Here is a 24,258-nt window from a genome sequence, read left to right on the forward strand (position 1 = left end):
CTGCTGTCCCCCGCTGTCCCCCGCTGCTCGCCGCTCCCCGCCGTCCCCTGCCGCTCGCCGCCGTCCCCCGCCGTTCCCCTCTGTCCCCCGTCGTCCCCTGCTGCTCGCCGCCGTCCCCCGTCGTCTCCCGTCGTCCCCCGTCGTTCCCTGCCGTCCTCCATCGTTCCCCGCCGTTCACCGCCGTCCCCAGCCGTCCCCCGCCGCCGCCTTCCCTTGCCGTCCCCCGCCGTCCCCCATCATCCCCCGCCGCCGTCGTTCCCCCATCAGGTTGCAGTTGGGCTTCATCATGTTCAAGGTCTTTTCCAGCCTGACCTATTCTCTCGCCCTATGGCCCCTTCTCCATCGTGACAGCATACGCAACCTTCTCCTCCTCTCACAAGTTTGCCACCCACAACGGTTTTCCTTCTGTCCTTCTTCAGCGAGGCCATCCCCAGCTCTGCAGGTGGCCTCCTTAGGCTACACAACTTCTTGCGTGGAACTAATTTACACTCTGCCTTACTTTAGAACTTCCTGCACCCCCAGTCTCCTGCTCACACAGCCTCATACTCCTTGATCTCTCTGCCTCCTTCTTGAGCTCAGTCAGCATGCTGAGATCACCCACTTGCCCACACCTCTCGCAGGCGGCATCTTTCCCATTCTGTGGGGGCGGCAGCCGCCTTACACGCTCCCTGCAGCCAGGCACCTGAACAGCTGCACTGCTGGGCTGGCGCTTGCTCTGCGTAGCCACCCTCCTTTCGCCAACAGCTTCCTGCCTCCTGGACACCATGGCTAGCTTTGCTGTCCGGGAGGCAGCTGACACCTCAGCCGCGCTCCCTGCTCAGGACCGGCGCTTCGTCCTCTCCGCTTGCCCTGCCCGCGCCAACTGAGGAGCAAGGCGATGAGCGAACAGGCGGCCGCGCCCCATAGGGGCTGCTTGTGGAACTGCGGGCTGTGACGCTGCTGCTGCTTGTGCCACCCGGGACACGTCCGAGCCGCTGCTGTTGCCGAACAGAAGGGGGATGGCGCGCGGCAACGCCCTGATGACGCCGAGTTCCTCTTGCCCTGCTGACGTCATCGCTTCAGCCCTGATGAAAGACAAAAGGGTCTTGCTGCTGCTTGCTCCTAGTTCTTATGGTCTGCGGTTCTTGCGTTTTCCTTGGAGCTTTCTACAGAATGTCATCTCAGTGGAGCAGTGTCCTCCTTCTTCTATTGACATATATACATGTATATACGTATATAGCCTTGATCTTTCCATTGCCCCCAAGGAACTATGCACAGAGAAATTCAGGAAGGAATTCTGCCTCTAAAAACAAACAAACAAACAAACAAACAAGCAAACAGAGTCTTCCTATGTTGCCCAGAGGAAGGTGCAGAACTTCTAGGACACAGTGCATTCAGAGGTGATTCCTTCCACTCAGAAAATCATGCACTAAGTTTAAAAAGTTCCTATCTACATTGCTCAAGAGATTTACTTCTAGGATTTTAAACCTTCCTGTACAGCTATCCTTGACATGAGGAAATGCATAGGGTGTTCAGGAGCTGCAACAGGCTGCACATGAAGGTGCTGGAGACACCGTCCCTGGAGCTGTTCCAGAGACATTTCGATGTTGTACTGCGGGACGTGGCTTTGTGGGAGATACTGCTAATGGGCGGGCGGACTGGATCATCTTGGAGGTCTTTTCCAACCTCGGTGATTCTGTGATTCTGTTGATTCCAGCAGACTTCTCTGTGGCTGAAAGTGGAAGACTTCAGACTACGTTAGCCCTGATATTTTGCAAGGTTACTGGAAGACTCCAACAGTTAAACTCAAAACGTCTTGTTTTCTGGGAAGAGGAACGTTCTGCTGTTAGAGCTGTCTGGCAATTTGTGCGAGGGATTATTAGTTCCTCTCCCAAGTGTCAGTGTAAAAGGGATATTAAGCAGATGCAGAACGCATCTAGATACCTACCTGCAAAATCTGTCTTTAAGACATATTTGTCCATTATTTCTTATGTATCTTGACCATTCTAACAAAAAGATAAATCCAGCTCTTCCTCTATTTTTAATTACCTGTTGTTCTTGTAAGTAATCGTAAATTTGAATCCGTCTTTATTTCAGAAGATGTTGCAACATGAAATCCTATGGTTCTGCTGCGGTTAATACAATCATAGGATGGATTAGGTTAGAAAGGACCTTAAAGATGATCTATTCCCAGCCCCCTGCCTGTGATCAGGGCTGCCATCCACCAGACCAGGCTGCTCAAGGCCCCGCTGAAGCCAGCCAAGGATAGCTCTTGCAGCTCTTGAGGGAGCAACACCAGCTCCCATCCATGTCCTCACTGAATTTGTCTTTGCAGATGGGAAGCAGAGTTACCTTCTGCATCCAGGAGATAAAGGTGCTGGAGAGAGAATCCTGAAAGATATCTTCCTTGCAGCAGAGTTACAGTTTGCCTTCATGTAACAGGAATTACATGCAAAAGGGTGTCTGAGGGTTGGAAAGAAGACCTTGAGTGCTCTCTTGTTTTTCATCTGTCCTTGCACAGCCCTGCCCTGTGAAGCATTTCTCTATAGAAGAATTTTTAGCTATGACATTGGAATTTTTGTGAATTGAAAACAATGTTTAGCAAAGAAACTTGATACTTTTGGGGTGTGTGTTACTCCTGCTGGTGAAGCAGCAACTTTGCTTAGTACCTTTTGGCAAAGATCTTAAAAATCTGTGCAGTAAAATGATGTTCTTTGACTTTCATTTCAATTATCAGGATTCTGAAGGATTAAGGTCTTCATGTGTGGTGCAAACATTTGAAGCAAATGCAACAGAATTGCCCCGAGTCTGCTCAAGAGCCCATCGCTGCTTCCTATGGTAGGTCAAACAATGTATGAATAATTTTTTTTTTAAATTAAATTTTAAAACATGAGTCTTTTTGAACTCAAAGAGCCACCCTCATTCCTGTGTGGGGTCCTCTATGATTGTCCATCCAGGTAGAAGGTCAGGGATTTACCCAAGCTATTGATCTTGCTAGGTACCCTGAAAAGGATCAGGAATTCTGATGAGTTGCTTTTCTTTGAAGAGCTCACACCTCTGCTAGATCTCTTTGTCTGATCTTCCTTTATCTCTGGCTCCCGCAGTCTTTGTCCTAGGCTATGTAAACTGCATCATCCCTCACATTACTATTCCTGTAAAACAATTAACCTTAAGCAGCAAAATGAAGAACTTGTGCCAAGTAGGGATCACAATTTTTTTTTATTGCTTTTTTTTTTTTTTTTTTTTGGTGATCCCAGTATATTGTGAATGATTTTTCCTTATATCCTTAACATTTGGCTTACTTGTTGAGTTATACCTCAGATTTCAATACACATTGCTTACTTCTGATATGTTTGTAATTCAGGAGACATTTTCCATTCCCTAAGCTGATAGAGTCAGGGCTGATAAATGCGCCCTTCTGATATATTTGCTTTCTTTGACCACTGAGGATGTTTATAAACCCACACAAACAAATGTAAGATTTCTAATTCACACAGAAGTATAAGCACATGCAGAGAGTGAAAAGCATGAAATCCATGCACACTAGCATCAAAGCAGTTCTTCAATGATTAATAAAGAAGCTAGGATTTCACAAGACCAAAGATCAAAAGAGTTTGGCAAAAAATTACCAGATTTACCATTTTCTTCTTGTTCTTATGCATCACTATACTTCTGAGCAAAATCTTGATAAGGACAAGCTACAATTTATGTACTGAAGACAGATTTTAAGATGCATATGACATTGTTAAAACAAAGATCCATGCATGCAATGTTATGAGGCTGTCAGACACTTGTCGTATTCTAGATTCAGAATATTAACATCAACATTAAAAATGTAATAAATACCTTTGCATAATGAAGCATATATGAATTCAGGACAAATAATTAGGAGAAAATTATAATAGCAATACCTTAAGAATTAGTAAGTAAATCAATGATTTCTTAATTAGACTTTGAACATAAAACAGAGAGTATGAGCATTTTATAACCTGAGCAGTTCCAAAGAGGACCATGTGTCCCAATACACATACATCCTCTTTATTATCATGCAGATGAGTGATCTTCCCAAATCAAAGACCCTGGGAGCACTTATTCTGTTACTCTGCTGGAGATGTCATTCACGTCTAAGACTGTTTTACAGGCTTTTGCACAAAATCCACAGTTTAATTTATTTAATTCTTTTCTTTAAATTAAACTGAACTCTCATATTTGCAAACAGAAGTTGCCAGTTTAGCTGGTGGTATTGCTTTCTATATGCTGTCAGCAGTCTTTCATCTACCTCATATTTTGCCTACTACGGGGAAGAAAAAGTGAAGAAAAAATTGGGGCATGATGTAAATCTTCATTTTTGTCACTTCACTGACAAAGTCAATCAGGTTCTGCTTGTAGTCAATGTGAGAGGAAAGAGCACTCCTCAGGAATCAGAACCAAAATCTGAAGTGCCCTGCAACTATGTCCTGTTCCCAGAAATGTAAAACCAATTCTTTCTTATTCACCTTCTCCATCATGCTGACACAGCAGGGTTCAGTGGCACATTTGCCCTTACAGAAGAACCAGAATGGAAACGTGAGGACCAGGGCTGATGTACTCCCTACAGATATCACCAGTTCCACATCTTAGCCATAGGCTGAGTACCTCTTTGATGAGAGATCAAAAAGATTTCCTCTATCTGTGGCTAGAAAGAGTGCTCAGGGATATTAGCTGGGCACACTGAGTAGTTCAAATAGAGAAATTTCATTGTAGAATTGTGACAGAATTAATGTTTTGTTTTCCTTTGGCCTATGTTATACCAAAAGAAGTAACTAAAATTTCTTAATAAATGGCTTGTGTTAGTTTACGCATCTATTGCTCCTATTAGTTGCTCCCAATTAGAGGGTTTCAATCTTAATTAGAGAAGTGATTGAACTGAGAATTCTGACTATTTGGGGGAAAATATTCCAGAGAAGGTAAGTTTCTGATAAACAATATTTGCAGGTACAACTGATTTTCCTCACAAAAATTGACTTCACAAATTGCAAGAGTAAACATATTTAATATTAGCCTTTGTGCCTTAGGAAAAAGCCAAAAATAGGGAAAAAGAAGTAAGTGAACAAAAATGAGCATAACTAGGAGGAAATCTGTCTTTCCATTGATTTAGTCAACTTTGGGCATTGCAAAGAAGTGATAAGCAGAGGCCCTTTCCATTCAGTCAACAGTTGTTTTCTCATGTCCTAGTATTTTAAAATCAGCATAGTGCTACTTAGGAACAGAGGAAGAGGAGTCTTTATGGAGCACCTTGTTTCTGCAGTGATTTAGAAGCCATCGGCAGCTCAGAGTCTAGCTCAGAGCATGCATTGCATTGCAGGACTCGAATGAAGAAAGTATTGTAATGACATGAGAAAGACGCGGTGGCAGTATAACTCTGGAGCATGCCCAAATGGGAAGCTCTGGGGGCCTTGTGGTTTGCTAGCTTTGTTGTTCCTTGAGTGGTTACACCATTGTAGCCTAACTTGAGAGCACGCCTGCATTTCTGCCAGAGCTCTCCCCTGTTTTTCAAGTTGGCAGGCACTGAGTAACTTGTACAGCAAGTGAAGTGCTTGTTCTTGCTTACATGATTCATTATTACTCTCCACAGTCATTATGAATAGAAGTAAGCCATCTGTTGTTATAACAGTGTGCCTTTCACTAAGACGCATGGCTTTAACGAGAAGTAGAAATGAGTGTCACATAAAAATGAGTTTGGGGATCTACACGTACATCCAAATTAGATGGCACATGCTATCAGCAATTGATACATGCATACAATCTGTTTTGTGAGAATATTTACTATTGTTTTCAAAGTGAAACAGAGCAGGCTGATAACATTTTAAATTGAAAGAACAGTTCAGTTGAATAGAATAAATTTTATACGCTGTCCTTCAATATGAAATCTAGGTATTTTTAGATGACTAATGAGGCCAGTAAATCCAGAATTTGATATGAACTATGTTTTTCTTTATCATTTTAAATAAGTGTTCCAGAATAGCTTTAAAGAGCTGAAAAGAACTAAAAATCCCTATGGTTTTTTGACCTTAAAAGACTTTGGTAATTATCTATTACAAATAATCTACAAAACAAATTGTCTGTGAGAACAGATGTTAACTTTTTTGCAAAGCTTATTTGGATGAACTGTTCTTTGAGTTGCTGTTTTGTTGTTTTGTTGCATCATCTTTTTGTTGTTTTTTTTGGTTGGTTGATTGCTTTGTGGTTGTTTTTTCTTTTGTCATGCTTCCTTTTATGTCTTCTGAAAAATTTATGCTCAATCAGTAAAAAAGAATTGAAAATTTTTCTCTTTGTTGTGCTTTAACTACATAGGTTGCTCTGAAAGTAATGCCTTCTATTTATTTCTGTGGAAACTGCAACAGACACAAAGAGCACAATAACACTATTTCATAGAGGAAATTCTCAGCTGCAAAACACTATTCTTCAACATTGTCACCACCATTAGCTACGCATTTTAGCCAGCAATGAACAAGAGCCTGCATGCCATGCTCTTAAAAATCTGCATGGCTGTCTGGAACATGGCTTGGCTTTGATGTTGCTGTCACCACTGCTGAAACGCACAACCCACCATCTCACTATGCTCACATCCGCTGTTTAGTTTCCATAAACATTCAGCAAGCGTCAATGAATGTCAGTGGGTCCATTCTTTCTGTATAGAGGAATTCAGTGACACACCTTTGCTCCGTACACACTCCCGTCAGACAACATTCTGTCAGAGTGCCCCTCCAGCTGTCATCTGTTGCATGGCAACAAAATATAATGGAATATTGGTGGGAAGGTTCAGCCTCTCCTGCCATGCCACCATCTGCCTCTGACCTTATGGGCCAACATAACAGTATAGGAGGCATTAATTTCAGAGCAGCCTTTGTACTTAGTGTGTTGTAGTCAGATTCAAGAATAACTTCAGGAAAGCCAACCTTTTTCTTTTAAATGTGGCCTGAACTGCATCCAAAACACAGGTTCAATTCCTTCCTCTAGGTAAGGGAATTTTAATCTCTGCCTTTTTCTTAGTGTAAAGCCTGAAACTAAACTTGTAGCTGAGGAAAAAGTCCCAGTTTTTCACTTTCCTAATACATTTTTTGAGTAATAGACTTCTGTTAGCAATCCTGACTTCAGCATTGGGGCACAGGCTTTGTCACAATTAACAACAATAATCCAAATGCCATTCATTAGGAAAAATTATGCTGCAAACTATTTATTTAGTATTTATCAAGTGAGGCTGAGTTCTGGACTAGATGGAATTCCACAGATCAGCAGCGTGCCTTAATCAAAATGTACCGATGAGTGAGCAGATTGCCCTGTGTCACTCAGGTGTGGCAAATAGTTTTTTTGGCCTTCTTGACTAGGCACAGAGGTTGGATCCAAATATATATGCTTTCCATCAGACGTAAAAATAATTCTTCAGTAACATTCTTCTTGCTCTCCAATCAGCAATGTGGATGTTCGGAAAGGGATGCAGAAGACTAAGATCTGGTTTAACAGAAGGAAAGAAGTCCATGCTATTTTTAAAATATAAAGTACTTAAGGTATAGCAGCCAGTTCATTGAACTAGCAGCTGTAATTCTGACCTGAAATGTTTATAACATAATTTTAAGAGTGAAATGATCTGAAGAATGAAAATTGGTAAGGAGATGTTAGCACAATAGGATTGGATGACTATTTCAGCAGGACAGATTTGGAAAATTTCCTTTATTATATAATATCTAATAATATATGATATCTATATTAATTTCATAATTCATGTATGCAGCCATTTTTTCCTACTTTACTGATTCATGAGCCTAAAATTAACTGCTTTCTTTCTCATTGTTCTATTTGGGAGCAGATAACAGTAGTTCTTTTGAGTGAAGGACAAAATATAAAAGTTTTTTGAGTATTTGCAGAAATTAACTTTAAAATACATAGATAAATAGGTGATATTTTCCCTTGAAGCCTATTTATTTATATTGAATATACACGGTTTATTTCTCTCATACCTATTCCATTACAAAAGAATAAGAATCACTTCCCCAGAACATGCGGAAAAGAAACCCAAAATGGCCTTGGACATGCTAACCCATCCAATAAATGATAAACTAGCCTTCAGGAACCATAATCAAATCCTTGTCCCGATACAGAGTGCAGGCTATAGAGGTCATGAGGAATTCCAGAATTTCTCTTTAAATGCAGATAAGCTTTGCTAACCTCAAAGTAGATATCAATCATCCCTCAAGTGTGCTCAACTGTCTGCACATACAGACATTCTCTGTCCTCCAGACCTGCCAAAATTAATGGAAATCCTTGGAATGGAAAGGGTACGTTAAGAGGGCATTGCTATTGTACCTCATTGTTAGCTATCACATTATTATATTAGGCATTCATCTTTTATCCTCGTTCAGCTCCAGTAATAATGTGTCATCTAAGACTCCTGACTCTTAATTAGAAATCATACTGCTATTCTGCACCTCGCTCTGCTGTGCCCTGCTGTGCCTTCCCTGTCAACCTGCTCTTCCCTGTGATATGCAACAAGTTGGTGGAGCATAGGGGTTAATGTAATTATTTACGTATGGTAATACACTGTACAGTAGTGAATTAATACAGTGGTTTGCAGCATTTTGGAGATGGAAAGCAATTAGATGCCATCTCATCACTGATTTTCCAACTGAGGTGTGCTACATTTAACTTTAAATGTTACGATCCTTTATTCCAATATCACCTTTTTTTTTTTTTTTTTTTGAGAAAAATGTGAAATCAGGGAGGATTTGGAGGGACCAGAAGATGATAGACATAAAAGATATTCCTTTAGAGCTTTCTTTGTTAACTTCATTGCTTGTTTATGGAATCAGGCATCTAATGTTTTTTCTCCTCGCATTTTGCATTTCTCCAAAGTGGTCACACTACAAAGTCAAACTAATAATAATGTATGGTTGGTTACCCTTCTGAAAATAACTGCAAGTATTGAGTGCTGTCATCATGGAGAACCCAGACCTCCTGAAGTAAGAGGGAAAATTGAATTGACTCGCAGGAGGCCAGAATGCCACCCACAGAGGTGCTTGATTGCCAGAAAATGCTGAGTTCCTGCTACCTGGAATCATTGGTGTCTGATATCCAGCATCGTACTGAAAGGTAAGACATGGAAATCACCAGTGCAGACTGAAAAAGTCAGATCCTCAGCTCATGCAGAATGATGTCACTCTGAGAGCAATTATACAATGGTGATATGTGCTAACAGAAGAACTAGAAACATGTTTTTGCATGTACAATACACATGTTGTTTTCATCGCAGCTAGTGCTGTACCTCTGAGGAAACACTGATTGGGAATATAAATATTTATGCATGATAATGATTTTAATAAGCAATTACATTCATTATTTAAATATTTTCATACTTAGTTCATAAAACTGAACATTAAAAAAGAACACCAGATTATATCATTATTCCTAATAACATATTGTCCACTGGCAAATTAATATTCTTTCTAATACCATTAATTTAAAATCTATCAGATTGTAACTGCAAATATAACATCTCAATGAAAGCGGTAATGGAAAGGAATGAAATAAATGAATCCCAGAGCTTACTGCATGTTCTTATCAGAAAGCAGCACCAGGCAATATGGAAAGAAACAGACAAGAGAGACAGTCAGTCATCCTTTACGGCTGGTTTTCAAATTGCAGGAGCATATGCGGATGTAATCACATTCTACGGCAGAGTTTGTATTAAGGGCAATTTTTTACCAAGAATTTCAGCAAAGAAAATGGGAAAAATATGTGGTACTCTCTTTCCGAGTCTAAATAACTGCATCTCAGTATGGTAAATGTGATTCAGGTCAGGATGAAATTTACTCTAAGTTAGATACAATCAGAAAACATCAGGAGCAATTCAATCCCCCGCTGTCCCTCAGCTGGTTGAGTCTTACTTCCAGATGAGCAAGAATCTCAGACATTTTCTCAAAGCATAAAAAATTTTGAGACAATAGCCTCAAGACGCTCTGGGGACTTTCCTGCCCCACGTGTGAGATGGAATCTGCCTCATTAGATTATTCAATCTTGAGTTGGCATCACTGCAACTCCAGTGCCAAAAGAAGAATTACTGGAAAGCCTTGTCTCAGTTGCATTGGCACTAACAGAGCAGAGCTGTGTGGTGTGCGGCATGGGTTGAATGTAAGTGCAGGATCAGCTTCTTGGCAGATTTAAGAATCTGCCAAGAATGGCCAGGCTGAGTGCCGCTCAGCAGCAAGTGGCTCTATGCAGTCAGAAATGTCAAAAAGTGATGCTGCAACTGGGGAATGGGTGAGAGGTGGCGGGAGGACATCTTTGAGAAGATATTACTTATTGCATAAAGTTGCTAGATATTTTGGACCCTGGGACTTGAATATATGTTGACAGTAATGGATTTCAATGGGAATATAAATTTCTCTTCTTAAGCTTGATTGTGCCATGTGTTAGATTAACAAAATTCAAAACTGTGGTAATGGCAGAATTAACATTGCCAATTTAGACGAGAATGAATATTGCCCTGAAAAGGATCCAAAGCAAATAAATTTACGCTGTGTTCAGAAACCTGTCAGAAAGAGGTTGGAATGTGCTTTAGTCCCTAGCAGAAGTGGCTGCAGAGTTTATCCATCATAGTCTAGTCCAAGGATGCTGAAGTCATAGGAATTTACAGAAAAGTGAGAAGGGGCCGTACATTGACATGAGCAGTGGCAGGAATTCATATTTCAGTGGAGGCAACAAAGTTACTCAAATGAAGAAGGCAACTGATAAACAAAACCAGGTGGTGACAGTCCTTAAAATTCTGATTCATTGCTGTTCCAAATAGGGAAGAATTAAGTAGCATTACTTAGTATGTAGAATAAGCCAAAGGTAAACTTTTGTGTTTCATCAGTGATACTCAAGTTGGAGAATAATTTCTTGGTTCTGAGCCATACCAGACATGACAAGAGAAACCAGATAAAATCCCAGTCCAAGTTAAATTGCTGATACTTCCACTACTGATTTCAGCTGAATGAAACTTTAATTCCTAGTTACCAACAAGAATTTTACACTGTAAATTAAATTTCTCAGCTGCCTGATTCTGTCTCATTAGAACGCGTCTTATCACATTGGCTTTGATACTCACAATGAAGTAAAATGAGATGAGTGTTGAAGTATTTTTACACATTGAACAGTTTCTTTGGACTACAGAGATAAAGCTAGACAGAGGAGTTAGAGTTTAATCATTATTATCTGGCTTCACTGAAAAGTTCTAATCATCAGCGCCAAATGTTGATAGAACTACACATCTCTTCCTCCCTTCAGTTTGAATTTGTAAATGCAATGAAATCTTCTATAGTTTATTCTGAGAAAGGAGAACTACTATGCATTTATGGGGGTGTAATTGTTCTAGAATAGCTAATAATGATGCATCTGTACTATCATAAGCACAGTGTTGTAAAGTCCAGTGCAAACAATCAGTTTCTCTGTTAAATCTCAAAAAGACATCTCAGATAAGAGATGAAGTTCGGTCGTTTGTGTAGACAGATGCTATTTTACGTTCAGTAATGCAGAGGAGATAGCTTATCTAACCCTTTACAGTCATATCAGTTCTGTTAGAAGGTCTGTCAAAACAAAAACACTGTAAAAGCTAACTAAAACTTGAACATAAAAAATAAAGGAAAGAAGAAAAAAGTAAGTAGTCAGTAGAATAGGGGGAAAGTAGAGCTCACTGAAAGCACATGTCATGTATGCATATGCTTGTGTCTTTTATGCTAGCATCTACATTGCTTTAAACCCCAGTACTGAAATCTAATGTCCCGAGACCCACTGTCTTTTGAGGACCCTGGTAATAGGAGGTTCCCATGCAGTGAGCTTGGAATGGTCGGGAGAAAATTAAATTTTAATTAAACAATATTTTTATTCATTTTCTTTTAATAAATAGACTGAAACAAAGAAATACACTTATTGTGGGAAGGATCGGTGTCAGAAAAATGCACAGAATGTGCACTGCTAATGCCTTGCCTGTCTAAAGAACTGTAGCCTGTGGGGTTGAAATGGCTCCATCTAAACCTCCTGCTGTTAAATCCATTGTATGAAAACAATTGGCTTTGTATTCCTCTTCCACATATACAGAATCTTTAGCTGACTGTTACAGATCCATATTTCCTGGGACCCGTCAAGTGGCACTGATGAATTTCCAAAACTCAAGTCTCAGTTCTTCTGCAGGGGATTGGTTCATCTCAGTTACTGATTTTTTGCTGTGCTTTTTGCTTTTCTTTCAAGGGGCAGAGGAACATGCAGAGAATAAGTCTCAGAGGAAAGAAAGACTTTATGTGAACAAATAATTCCATAGGTAGCATTGCTCAATTTGAACACAATTATGATCTGGCTCATCCTGCAGAAGACTCTCAGTAGGGGATGACATACGTTGCATAATGGGAAAGCCTGCCTATGGAAAAGGTGACATGCTCCTTTCAGCTCCCCTGCTGTTGATGCGTGGTGTTGTTAAAGAAAAGGGTTTTTTTTCCATTATTGTTCTTTGCTGGCAGACAAAACTAATGGTCAGACCTGAAACAGTGAGTGCTTAAGTACAAAATGTGACAATCAAGCAAAAGAAGACTGCAGAAAAAAGGTAGAGGAGAATGTATTGTGTGGCTGAACATAGCCAATGGAATGGCCAGACTGAAGTCGAGCCTGGGCAGGGCTGCAAGGTAAAAGTACTGAAATGGCAAAAATCTTATGCTGTGTAGATCAGACTCTCCTGCATTCATCCAGGATGACTGGAAACAGAAAGACCATTATTGCAGTCTCAGGTCTATGGGAATGGCATTAAGAAAGTGTCATATATTCTTTAAATTATGCCCTGCTTGCAAAATCCCCTACTCTTTGAAGACTTCTAGAAGAAAAGATGATATAGCCTTTACAGGCCTCTAAGGACAGCTGTAGATTTAGACATTTCTATTTTCTCCTTTGCCTGAGGGAAATCTCCTATTGACTGTGGATGGCAGCTAGTCCCAGGACCAAAATTTCTTATAAATTGCTGTGTGAGTTAAGTGCATGTTTATTCATTTGCAGCCAGCTTTTAAAACCCTGTCTCCTTGGAGGACAGTGTTCTTCACACCCCGCAGAAAGTGCTGAGCAAGAATGAAGTGCCCAGTGGGGACAAACAAGATCATGCTTTCCAGATTATATTGCCACTTAGGAAGATGGGTGGAGAGCAGAACATAGAAGCAGCACATTTCACTGTGGCTGATTCTTCCATCTGCCAAAAAAACACATATTTTGAGGGCTGTCCCACTTTCTCTGCAGGTGTCCTGCTGTCTCTAGACACCAGATGTCTCTTGTTTTGATTGAAAGATAAGCCTTCAAAAATATTTATTCTCTTCACAGTGTGGGTGGCTTTGCTTGTACAAGCTCATTTCAGATAGACTATCTATTCACTGGCTCAAAATATTTATTCCTGATAGCTGTTTTATAAACTGCTCCCTATAAGCTTTTTATGTAATGACATACTTATTAGCATGAGAAGAAATATTCTCTCCTCCTACAATCAGAGTCTTTAGAGTTCAAAGGGTCTTCTAAGGTCATTTACTCCAACTCTCCTGCAATGAACGGGGAAACTGACAGCTCCATCAGGTGCTCAGAGCCCTGTGCAGCCTGACTTTGAGTGTCTGCAGGGACAGGGCATCCACCACCTTTATGGGCAACCTGTTCCAGGGCTTCACTTAAAAGTCCTGTAAATTTGAGTGATTCATTATCATTACATGTTTAATTCCTTTAAATTCACTGAGAATAATTCTGGTGATGTGCATTCACATATTAAATGGTGGTAATGACAGTTCCTGTATCTTCAGCTGTCTTCTCCATTGCACAGTCATGACAGTGCTGCAGGGAGCATGGCATTGCAGACTCCTCCCTTGCTGTCCCTACACAGTGCCATATCTCACATCCCAGGAGCCTGCCTGTAAATCTCACCTTGTCCACCAATGAGACATGCTCAGCCACACCACAGAGAAGAACTCAACACAGGATTTGTTAGTGGGTTTCTTTTTTTTTCACAGCAGTCTGGATGCCAGGTTGACTCAGCTTAGCAGTTTTCATACTGTTCAGTAGATTTGGTGAAAATAAGCCATTTGTGGTTCTGCATGATGTCTGGCAATATAGCAATCCTATACATCCCATGAGACTCCTGACATTGGTGGCATGTATTTTCAGTGTCGTGCCCACATACAGGCTACTGAATCCAGTCACAGTTTTCCTTCTCATAGGTTTGAAGATTGATTTAGTCTTCTATAATGAATTCTGTATAGGTAACCACTTTCTGTAAATGTACCTGCCATATGCTTTGGTTAATTACATTTCTTCACAAACACTGGCAGTTGCATATCTTCAAGCTATATATCTTTAAGTAACATGTTTTCTTTTCTTCTCAGTTTGTACTACAACTCCAAAGGTATCTCCTAGAGGCTTTGAGGTTGGATATTACAGTTCATGTAACAGGGGTGGTGCTTACTGGTACACTCAAGTTCTTATTACTTTAGATACTCAACCACAATACTTAGAGATGATGTTTATAAGCCTTTTTATTGCATTGCTCAAGACCAAGAGTGGTTTTCCTGTCTCTCTCCCCTTCCCTATTACTTTTTGGATAACCAGCTGAGGCCTGCGTCTGAATGACTTTCCTATCCTTCTGTGTTTCACAGAACTTCATAACCTTCAGGTTAGACACGAAGTTATGTGCTTTCCACATCTTCATTCCTGCATAAGAAAAAGATGCTAACTTGAATAAAAACCCAGAGACATCAAGACACAGCAACGCTGTGTTCTCCAAACAGTATCTCCAATTATTCATTCAGTTTAATTATTTCTTGTATTCATCTTTCTTGGCAACTTGTGAAGCAAAATTCTTCAATGATGTAGCTTTAGTTGCTTTTACATTTACATTTGTCTATTTTAGAAAATTAAGTGCTGCAAAACAAAATATTTGCAGTTAACAAGAGTAATCATTTATCTCACTGTAATTTCATGTCATTACTCATTAGTCTGTAACAATGATTGGCAATATAATTTTCTTTGTAGTAAAACTAATTAATATGAACCTTATTATCTCTTCTTCAGATTCTTTTATGAGAAAAACTTGACACTTTTTAGCAAGTAAGTCATTAAAAGAAAAAATCATATGACATGTTAAAAATAGTATTTGAATGCATAAAAAGCCTGAGTGGGAACTGGCTTTATAATTATTATTTCAATTAGGAAATAAATTTAAAAAACATTCTCCCCTTTTAAGTAAACCTAATTCAGTTCTTCTGGAGAACTGACAGGCTAGTTTTAGTCAGTCATAATAGCATAATATGCCACCAAAAAAAGGAGATAGTTTTATGATTTCTTAACAAGTGTACGTGACTTCATCTCAGAAATGGGGCGCATTTCCCAAGCTATGTATACCTGTTGCATCACCAGAATCAGTCCTGTACAGAACATTCTGAGAAAGTTCCTAAAAGTTTTATGGCACTCTCAATTCTAAAACAGAAACATCACAGATACAGCATTAGTATTATCAGGTAATTGGGTGCCACGATATCTTATAAAGTTCACTTATTTTCCACTTCCTTACTTTTCAGTTTGTTTCCTGATGATTTTGTGATATTCCAAATCTCGACAGAGCTCCACAAAGCTACAATTAAAACTTTATAGGCAAAAGAAATTGGGAAAAAGTAGCCATAAAAATATATTTTATTTATGAATGAGCAATGTGTCCTTCACATCACTCAGCCAATGGCATAGGACAAATCTGAAAATCTGGGAATGGGGACCAGTAACTGATAAGCATTCCTTGAATGACTTAATCCCAACCAGCAACATGTTTCTTCTTAATGCGATGCCCATAATGGATCATTCTAGACTAGTAGAACTAGTTTATAGAAATTACAGAAGTTTATCTGTACCTTACAAGTCATTTCTTTTATAATTTATTCTCATATGTAGCTTCCTCACTGGTAATTTTCCTGGAACTTTGCATTTTAGTTTATACATCGTACCGGAAGCCAAAATTTCCCAAGAATAGCTCTGGAGTCTTAGAAAATCTACCAAGATCTGATCTGTAACTCCAGGTTTTTAACCTGGAGTTTAACCTATGTTTGGTTTATCCAACCCAAAAGGATTGGTTTATCCTACCAACATATGGAAGAAACCTGTTTCACTTTAGAAAAAGCAAACAGATAAGGGCTATGCTACTGTTTACTTCATGTCACTAAAAAGGTAATTTTATCAATATTTATAAATTTGAACATGCAGAGACACAGACAAAGTATTCTGTAATGTCACTTGTCTGCCAAGCTGCATTGCAGCAAGTGGGTCACTTGCCAGACTGAAGTTACGTAAGGAACAAGCAGATGGTACAGTAGATAGAGCAGATAGAAGGCTTTTGATCATGGCTGTTCAATGTGTTACCCAGTAGAGCTGCAATTATGCTTCCTTTATAGAAAAGGAAGCTGTTAAATAATTTACTTAACTCTTACACTGTTGTAATTGTTCCAGAGCCTAATGGCACACTGGTGCCTTTGGACTCTCAACTGTTTAGCCTGCTTTGTTAATTAAAATAGGATAAGGGCTTTCACTTCCTGTATTGTGCCCCGTACATGTTTTGTACTGTAGCTTTGTAGGTCTTGTTATATAGAAACAGATAGTCCCTGCTTTAGGGTATTCTCTGTTCAAGGTAAATTGGAAACAAAACATACCGTAACTCATACAAAATAAATGGTTTCCTGAATAATGTGCACGGATAATGTTCCTAAATTATCTACGGACAGTCATGCTTTCCTGTGAATGATGCCAATGAAAGGAAACTTCTTGTAGTGCTTAGCAAGTGGATTGGTGAAAGTTTTTTAGCCCTCATAAGAGTCATTCAAAGGACAGAACCTGATAATAGAGGATAACTTTATTTACTTGGCCATTGTAAAAGAAATACAGCAAACTCTGGAACAGTCCATCATAATTTGAAAATTATGTTTTTTTAAAATCAATTTGTGAGTAGAGGAAAAAAGGTAATACAGTCAATAAAATTGGATTTGCCAAAATCAATTATGTCAGACCAAGCTAATTTTTTCTTTGACTAGCTGACTTGCTTGCTGGGTAATAAGTAGAAAGCAAATATAGTATACACATGCATTGATTCATGAAAGCACCTTAGCACTGCTCTCTGTCTCATTAGCAAAGCAAAAAAATAAAGGTCTGATGAAATCACCACAGTATTTCACATCTGTTTACTCAAAACTTCAAAAAGAGGGAGGACTTTGCAGAACAAGCTTAATACCCATGGTAGAGTGAAAGCTGAAATCATCATGCTCAAATTAAGCCCAACTCAAGTGCTACATTTCAGAAAGAAAAAATACAGACATAAAAAGCTGTAAGGCAAGGTGGTGGGCTGCCCACCAGCAGAATATTTGCAGAAAATAAACCTGTTTCTATACATCTTGGAAAGATTTTTATTTTCTTTTTCCTTCACTGCATGAAAGATGCTTAAGTTACTCTTAAAGCACTAGAATCAAGCCAAACTCCATTATTAGACTTCCTCTCTTTGTGGTCTTTAATTAATACATTTTCAAACTTCGTTCCCTTTATATTTCTTAGAGAGTATTTACAATACACTCTTCTCTCACTTTCTGTACCTTTAAAATCAAGCACATGTGAACAACGTTCCTTGTGAAGTGTGCAGTTAAAATTGTCATTAGCTAGCCTCTGAAAGAAATATTGATTCGTTATTATCTTCAGCATTTGAAAGAGAGAATGAAATGTGTGAGTTAAATAGAAAAGTGACATTAGGTCAGACAAAAGATCTATCCAAAACTTTTTTTTTTTTTTCTTTTTTGTAATATGATGAACTCCACAGCTTAGGAAAAGTTTTCTTCAGAGTGTACTAATTTCCCAAGGTAGCCTCCAAAAATCTATGCTTCAGAAACCTCTTGAGCTAGAGGTGATAGCATTTTTTAACACATCTTGATGTGTTTCTTCCTCATTAACTAGTTTCATTTTGGTTCCTATAACTTTTAATGTCTATGCTGTGCTGCAGCAAGGAGATCCACAGCTCAACCACATGAGATGTAAGGGAAGCTGCTCTTCTGTTTTGACATTATGTTTTTAATCTGCTCACAACTAATTGCATTTGATGCCTCCTAATTTTTGTACTAGAAGATACACTGGATGATTGTACAGAGTTCTAACAAATTCTCCATCAGCTGACTTTCCTCAAGTAGGGCAAGTCTTTGTCTATGTAGTCAAGGTAAGGAAAGTATTCAATAATCCATCTTTGTTGCCTTCCTTTGGACCTTTTTGTAGAGGAATGTGAAACCTGCAGGGTATACATTTACAAATGTTTTCTATTTGTTCTCTGTTCCTTCTCTAATAACTTCTAGCATGGTATTTTCTTTTTTCACTCTCTGAGCTACAGAAAGTAACTGCACTACATAACGTAACTCCAAGATCTCTCTCCTCAGCTACATTGTTCACTACAGATCCCCTTATATTTTACATGCAAAATAACCTTTTTTCACACATGCATTATGCAACATTTGTCTAGATTGAACAGTATTTGTCCAGTTCATTGCCCAGAAGAAGTTTTGTAGTGCCCTTCTGTTGTCCTTTTCAATCACAATCTTTTGTTCTAACAACCTTATAACTGTATTTTAAGCCAAATTGTTCATGTGCACAAAGTACTTTCATTTCAAAAAGAAAATTGACTCTTCCTCGCTCTACCCTAAGTATTTACCTACGTATTCCTGAAATCCATTTTTTTATTCTGATTTTCCTGATTTGCTGTTTTCACGTTAAATTTAAGGACTTGGATTTAAGTTCCTTGGATCTATCGTAGAATAAATATATTTAAAATGAATAATCTTTACCATACTTGCTGCTTTCTTGTTCTCAGTGCTTTTAAGTGAGACTTTATAGACAACTGCCAGTTGTTTGACATTCTGGTCCTGAAGCTCCTTTTGAATTCTTAGGTAAATGTTGATTGATGTAAGTGGATCCTGTTCAGTTTCATTGTTTTCTCTATAACATTTCTTGATTCTTCAATTTGAGTCTTCAGTGACTCTCCATCAATGAAGGATTCCAGTGTGGGAACCTACATAAGCTCTTCCACATCGAATACAAATTCATTTCAGTTTTCTGTTTTCTCTGAATTTATGCCTCAATTATCTTTTGACTCTAGAGACATTCTGGAAGATCGTTGATGTGTTCAAGAAAAAGGTAAAAAATTATAAAAACCTACTAGTAAATATTTTTCAATCACAGGCCATTTTTTGGTCTGTCTTAATGTGTGTGTCTCTTATATTCTGCTTGCCATATTCTACATAGTTTTCTCAGATTTTTGAAAGCTACTGCTCACCTTGTACAACCTACCTTCTGAAGCAGCTTAGCCATTTCTTCCTTTTTTTTCCCCTTTCTCTATTTTTTTTTCTAACAAGTGAGGTGCATTCGCTGTATATCTCAAAATGTCATTACATAGTCTACTTGACGGCTGCAAATATTTAACCTTAAGTCCTTTATCTTAGCAGAGGTTTAAAACCAAGGTCATAAAAATATTTTAAACATTAAGAAAGTTAATGTGATCAACAAGAAAGGTGTTTTTACAGAAAACAAGTTAATTATGTACTATTCTGTCTGCCTGGAATTCAATAATCAGTAAAATCTTAGTTTGATCTGTCAGTTTAGAACATCTGTGTCCTTAAAACTATGCTTGTGTCATTGATAGTTCAACATGCACGCATGGAAGAAGACAAATCTGTTGCTTAATTACTACAAAAACTGAAGAGAGGAACATATAATATAGCAAACTAATAACTTAAAGTTCCTTCCTCTTTCTGTTACTTCTTAGTAATGTGGAACTACTTACGCTGATTCAGAAATGAACAGACATCATAAGTCCAGAATCTAGGCAAATTTTCATGAGATGATAATTTTGTTTATAAATTTCCTTTAAAAAATGAAAATAGTCAAAAAAGGATTAAGACTGTTTTTTGAGATCTTCCTTCCAGACACGGATAAATTGCTGCTGCAGTGTGGTACAGAAATGATGTACAATGGCTATGGTTTTGGTAAATTAATGACAACTCTAAAAGCATAAAAATTCTGAAAGTTAAGGAGTGAGAAGAAGGAGATATGGAATTAAGTATTATGAATGCTACTGTCTAGTATAGCTAAAATCCTAATGTAATTTAACTTTGAATTATTATTTAAAATTACCTCACAAAATTAGAGCTGTTTAAGATTTGAGAAACGTCAGTTTCTTGTATCTCACATTAGATTTAAGAGACTGATATTGAAGGTTCTGGTTCAAAGCACTCAGAGTGAGGATTCTGCTAAAGCAGTACTCACTATCGTCAGGATATTGGCTACTCCAAGGTGAAAAAGATCAATTAGTGTATACACGCAAAGAGAAAAACCTTGTTAGTTCTACACAATCATACCTCATGTAACTGTAATGTCAACACTAAAAAATAGAATGCCAAAAATTGTTCCAGAGCACTCTCAACTGAACGGAAAGACTAGAAATATCTTTCAGTCAGTGGAGGAAATTTATTTCTAAGAAAGTAAGGAGACCATTCAAAGCCTCCAGATTGATTTCCATTATGCCTGTGAGGGTCTCATAGCTAAATCCCAACATTATTCTTGGAAAATACTTTCTCAGCAGAAAATCCATTTGTCTTAACACTACATGGCTGCCTACAGACAAAGAGTTCAGCCAATGACTAGCACAAACTTCAAGCTGAAATGACATTGGTCCTTTTTATTCTTTCGTTTTCAATCTCTCAAGGGCACATCTTGTCATCTGGATGAGGACACAGAAGAAAGCAGATGGCAGCACTATTTGCAGCCTGAATGACAGCAGACTAAGCCAAAATGCCAAATTAACAGCCTTGCTCCATAAAAATTTTTTGCTAGCTCAAGTCTACTTGATTGCATAGCTTTATTTGAGGACCCAGAACTGGAGCAGGTACTTAAGTAGTAGCTAAAGGCATGATCCTGAAAGGATCTGCAGACTATATTCAATGTCACACTTCCTAAGAACATCACAGTGAATTACTGCTCACAATTATTTTTCTGTTTTTCAGCAAAAACCAGTGACACCTTCATACTCCTGTTGTATTCAGCTTGTAGGAAGAGGATTAAAGAGTTCATTCATTTGCCTTCTATAGCTAAAGTTTTTTTTTTTCTTCCAGACTGTGGCAAACCTGCAGATCAGAGACATATGCAATACATTTTCTAACTACTTTGCGTGTTCTCAAGAGTAGTCTTGGTGTAATAGATATCGCGGTGGTCAAAAGAGGATGAAACACAATCCAGGAAGGCTGACATTCAGCAAAATATTGGGTGAGAACCTGGAAACCCACTGGTCATCATGGACTTTGACACAGAGAGGAAATCTGTCTGAAATTTATTTGAGAGATTTATTTAATTTATCTATTGTAGGATATACCTTTCTACTTCCGCTGCTAATACAGATCCTCTTAACACATACAGATCTCTTCAGTAGATCTCCATTTGAATTAATGCCTATTTTTAAAGGATGAAAATAATTACCCTGAGCCACTAGCTCAGCCCTGAAACAACAGAACAAAGTGTGTTAGGTAATATCACGTGTTCATATAGAATTGTCACTTAATATTTGATCTTAGAGTAAGACCTGACCTCTCATGAGATAGAAGATATGGGGTTTTGCAGGCCAGATCAGCCATTATCTGCTCTTTCTGACAGGGGAGTAAAAAAAAAAAAAAAGCAAAACATAAAGAGAGAGGGGGAGAAAACACAGCTAATTCATCCAGTTAATCTTGCTGGGCTACATACTAGGAAGATCTCTGCAAGAAACGATGGTTACATTACAAAACTCGACTTGATTAACATATGGATCTGACCTGCTAAGCTGTTGGTAGAGCAGTGCTTCCACAAGCTCCACAGTACGTGCCGTGATGTTGAGCATTTTCTGCAATGCAGGAATGGCTGCTGTACTAGACAGCTTGCCAGATCTTCCTGTACAGGAAATTTTGCAGTTTTTCATTACTATAATCTGAAAGTAGTAGTCAACCATAGGAGGGCACTGGCAGCACATCAAATTGATGGTAATCCCTGTAATTCAAAGCAATATTGCCCTTCTTCCAGAGAAAACTGTCTAGACTGTTATATTAGAGACTTCAACTGATTGGTTTTGTAATAACTTTCTCCCTGTAGGAGACGGTCTTAGTTTCTTGGGATGAAGCTTTCACATGAAGCTGGCTCTTCAAACTTTCTCTGTAAGATACATAGCACAAAAGAAAATCAAAAGCAGATACCCTATAGTTTTTTTTCTTTATCACTAATCCACAAGCAGTGATTTTAATGACAACTGTCATGACAATTTTCTGTAGAGAATACTTAATATGGTTTACATTTCTAAAAAAAGAGATTGAGTTGCTATTTAAAACAGATACTAAAGTATCTGACAGAAATTGTACATTTATGCCTTCTAACAAAGTTCTAGGCACAAGGTGACCTAGACGCTTTGAGACTGTTTACATTTGTCTCTATCTATTCTCAGTGCTTTAGAAATGTCAGATAACAATTTCTCCCATTACAAGCAGGAAAAAAAAGATCAGAGGAGCCAGAGTAGTTGCATTGTTTCTGCCTAAGTAAAATTCACATCTGGGGAGATGATTGGCACAAAAAGGCACTGAGACATCTAGGATGATGACTGAGGATCTGCTTAGATCTCTGAGCTTGCCAAAGTCTCTGAAGCCCCAGAATCCTTCTGATTCATATGGGCACTGGGGAAATGCTGTGCTCATGGTGATCTTGTGGGCAAGTGAATGCAATTTCCCCTAGTCCTTCTAGCGGATGTTTTCCTTCACTGGCTGGATTTTCATGGTATTTTTCTGTTCTACAAGAGAGAATTTGATCAATTGATCTCTAATCTCTATACTGTCCAGCTCTCTCAGAGCATTTGTGTTCTGTACTTCCCCTCTGCAGTCCCTGTTCTCTTTCTACAGTCCATCAGATCCTGTCACTTGGGCTTTTACTTATTTCTAGTCTAACAACATCAGTACATTCCTGATTGCTCACCTCTTTCACAGCTAATTTTTGTCATAGTTTGCTCAGAATATTCAGGCATTCTTCTGCATCCTGTCTCCTGTGTCTTCGCAGTTTATTAATAGCTTATTTGAAGAGAAACATATCAAGCATGTAACATGAGCAGTGGGATCGAGTGCACCCTCAGATAGTTTGCTGGTGTCACTGAGCTGAGTGGTGCCGTTGGTATAATAAAAGAAAGGGGTGCCATCCAGAGGGACCTGAACAGGCTTGAATAGTGGGCCCATAAGAACCTAATGAGGTTCAACAAAGCCAAGTGCAAGACTTGGGTTGGGGCAATCTGAGATACATAGTGGGTCCAGAGGAGGGCCACAAAGAGTTCTAGAGCACTCTTCTCATAAAGAAAGATTGAGGGAGATGGGCTTGTTTGGCTTGGAGAAGAGAAGGCTCCAGGGAGACCTCATTGTGGCCTTCTCAGTAATTTAGGGGAGCTTATAAACAGGAGGGAGACTGACTTTTTATACAGTCTGAAAGTGATAAGGCTTTAGACTAAAAGAGGAGAGATTTAGGTTAGACGTTACGCAGAAATTCTTTTTTCAGAGGGAAGTGAGGCACTGACAAAGGCTGCCCAGAGCAGTTGTGGATGCCCCATCCCTGGAAGTGTGCAAGGTCAGGTTGCATGGAGCCCTGGGCACCCCAGTCTCATCGGTGGCAACCAGCACATGGGAACTAGATGATCATAGAATCATAGAATGGCTCAGGTTGGAAAAGACCTTAAAGATCATCAAGTCCAACCACAGATCAAGACCAACCGATCTTTAAGGTCCCTTCCAACCTATGCCATTTTATGATTCTATGACCTTATTCCTCTCTCTCTCACCCTTTATTTCTCCTTTCTCCTTCTCTCTTGATGTTGATTCAAAAACATCTTCCCACCTGTGCACTTTTTTTATATATAATCACATCTGCTGATTGTTTTTTCATTCATTGTCATATTGCTTTTATCTTAAGTTTCTAATATACAGCAGTTTTTATTTTTCTCCTCATTATGCGATTCTTATGTGGTATTTCCCATTAAAAACCAACAGTCCCACACTTCAGCCCATTTACTTCTGTGGAGAATACTTTCCATTTTTGTTCTCATTTATCTTTATATTTTTTACTGTGCTGTTTTCAATTCCCTCAGTTCCACGCTCAGACCTGTTAGCTCTGCATTGCATCCTTTGCACTCAATCAATT

The 24,258-nt window shown here is 38.9% G+C and overlaps 1 long non-coding RNA gene across 5 annotated transcripts in view; it reads left to right on the plus strand.

The window, feature by feature from the left end:
- Positions 1-24,258, plus strand: part of LOC110400375 — a 104,908-nt gene that overhangs the window by 70,411 nt on the left and 10,239 nt on the right. For 3 of the 5 annotated variants that reach the window (XR_002439771.1, XR_002439773.1, XR_002439772.1), the window contains 2 exons: positions 2,717-2,817; positions 8,869-9,105. This is a non-coding gene — a long non-coding RNA (uncharacterized LOC110400375). Of the gene's footprint in view, positions 1-2,716; positions 2,818-8,868; positions 9,106-12,240; positions 12,663-21,179; positions 21,299-24,258 lie in introns of those variants that run through there. The other 2 variants (XR_002439775.1, XR_002439774.1) reach the window with 2 other exon arrangements.

This window comes from Numida meleagris, chromosome 5, assembly GCF_002078875.1.
Source record: "Numida meleagris isolate 19003 breed g44 Domestic line chromosome 5, NumMel1.0, whole genome shotgun sequence".
Lineage (NCBI taxonomy): Eukaryota > Metazoa > Chordata > Aves > Galliformes > Numididae > Numida > Numida meleagris.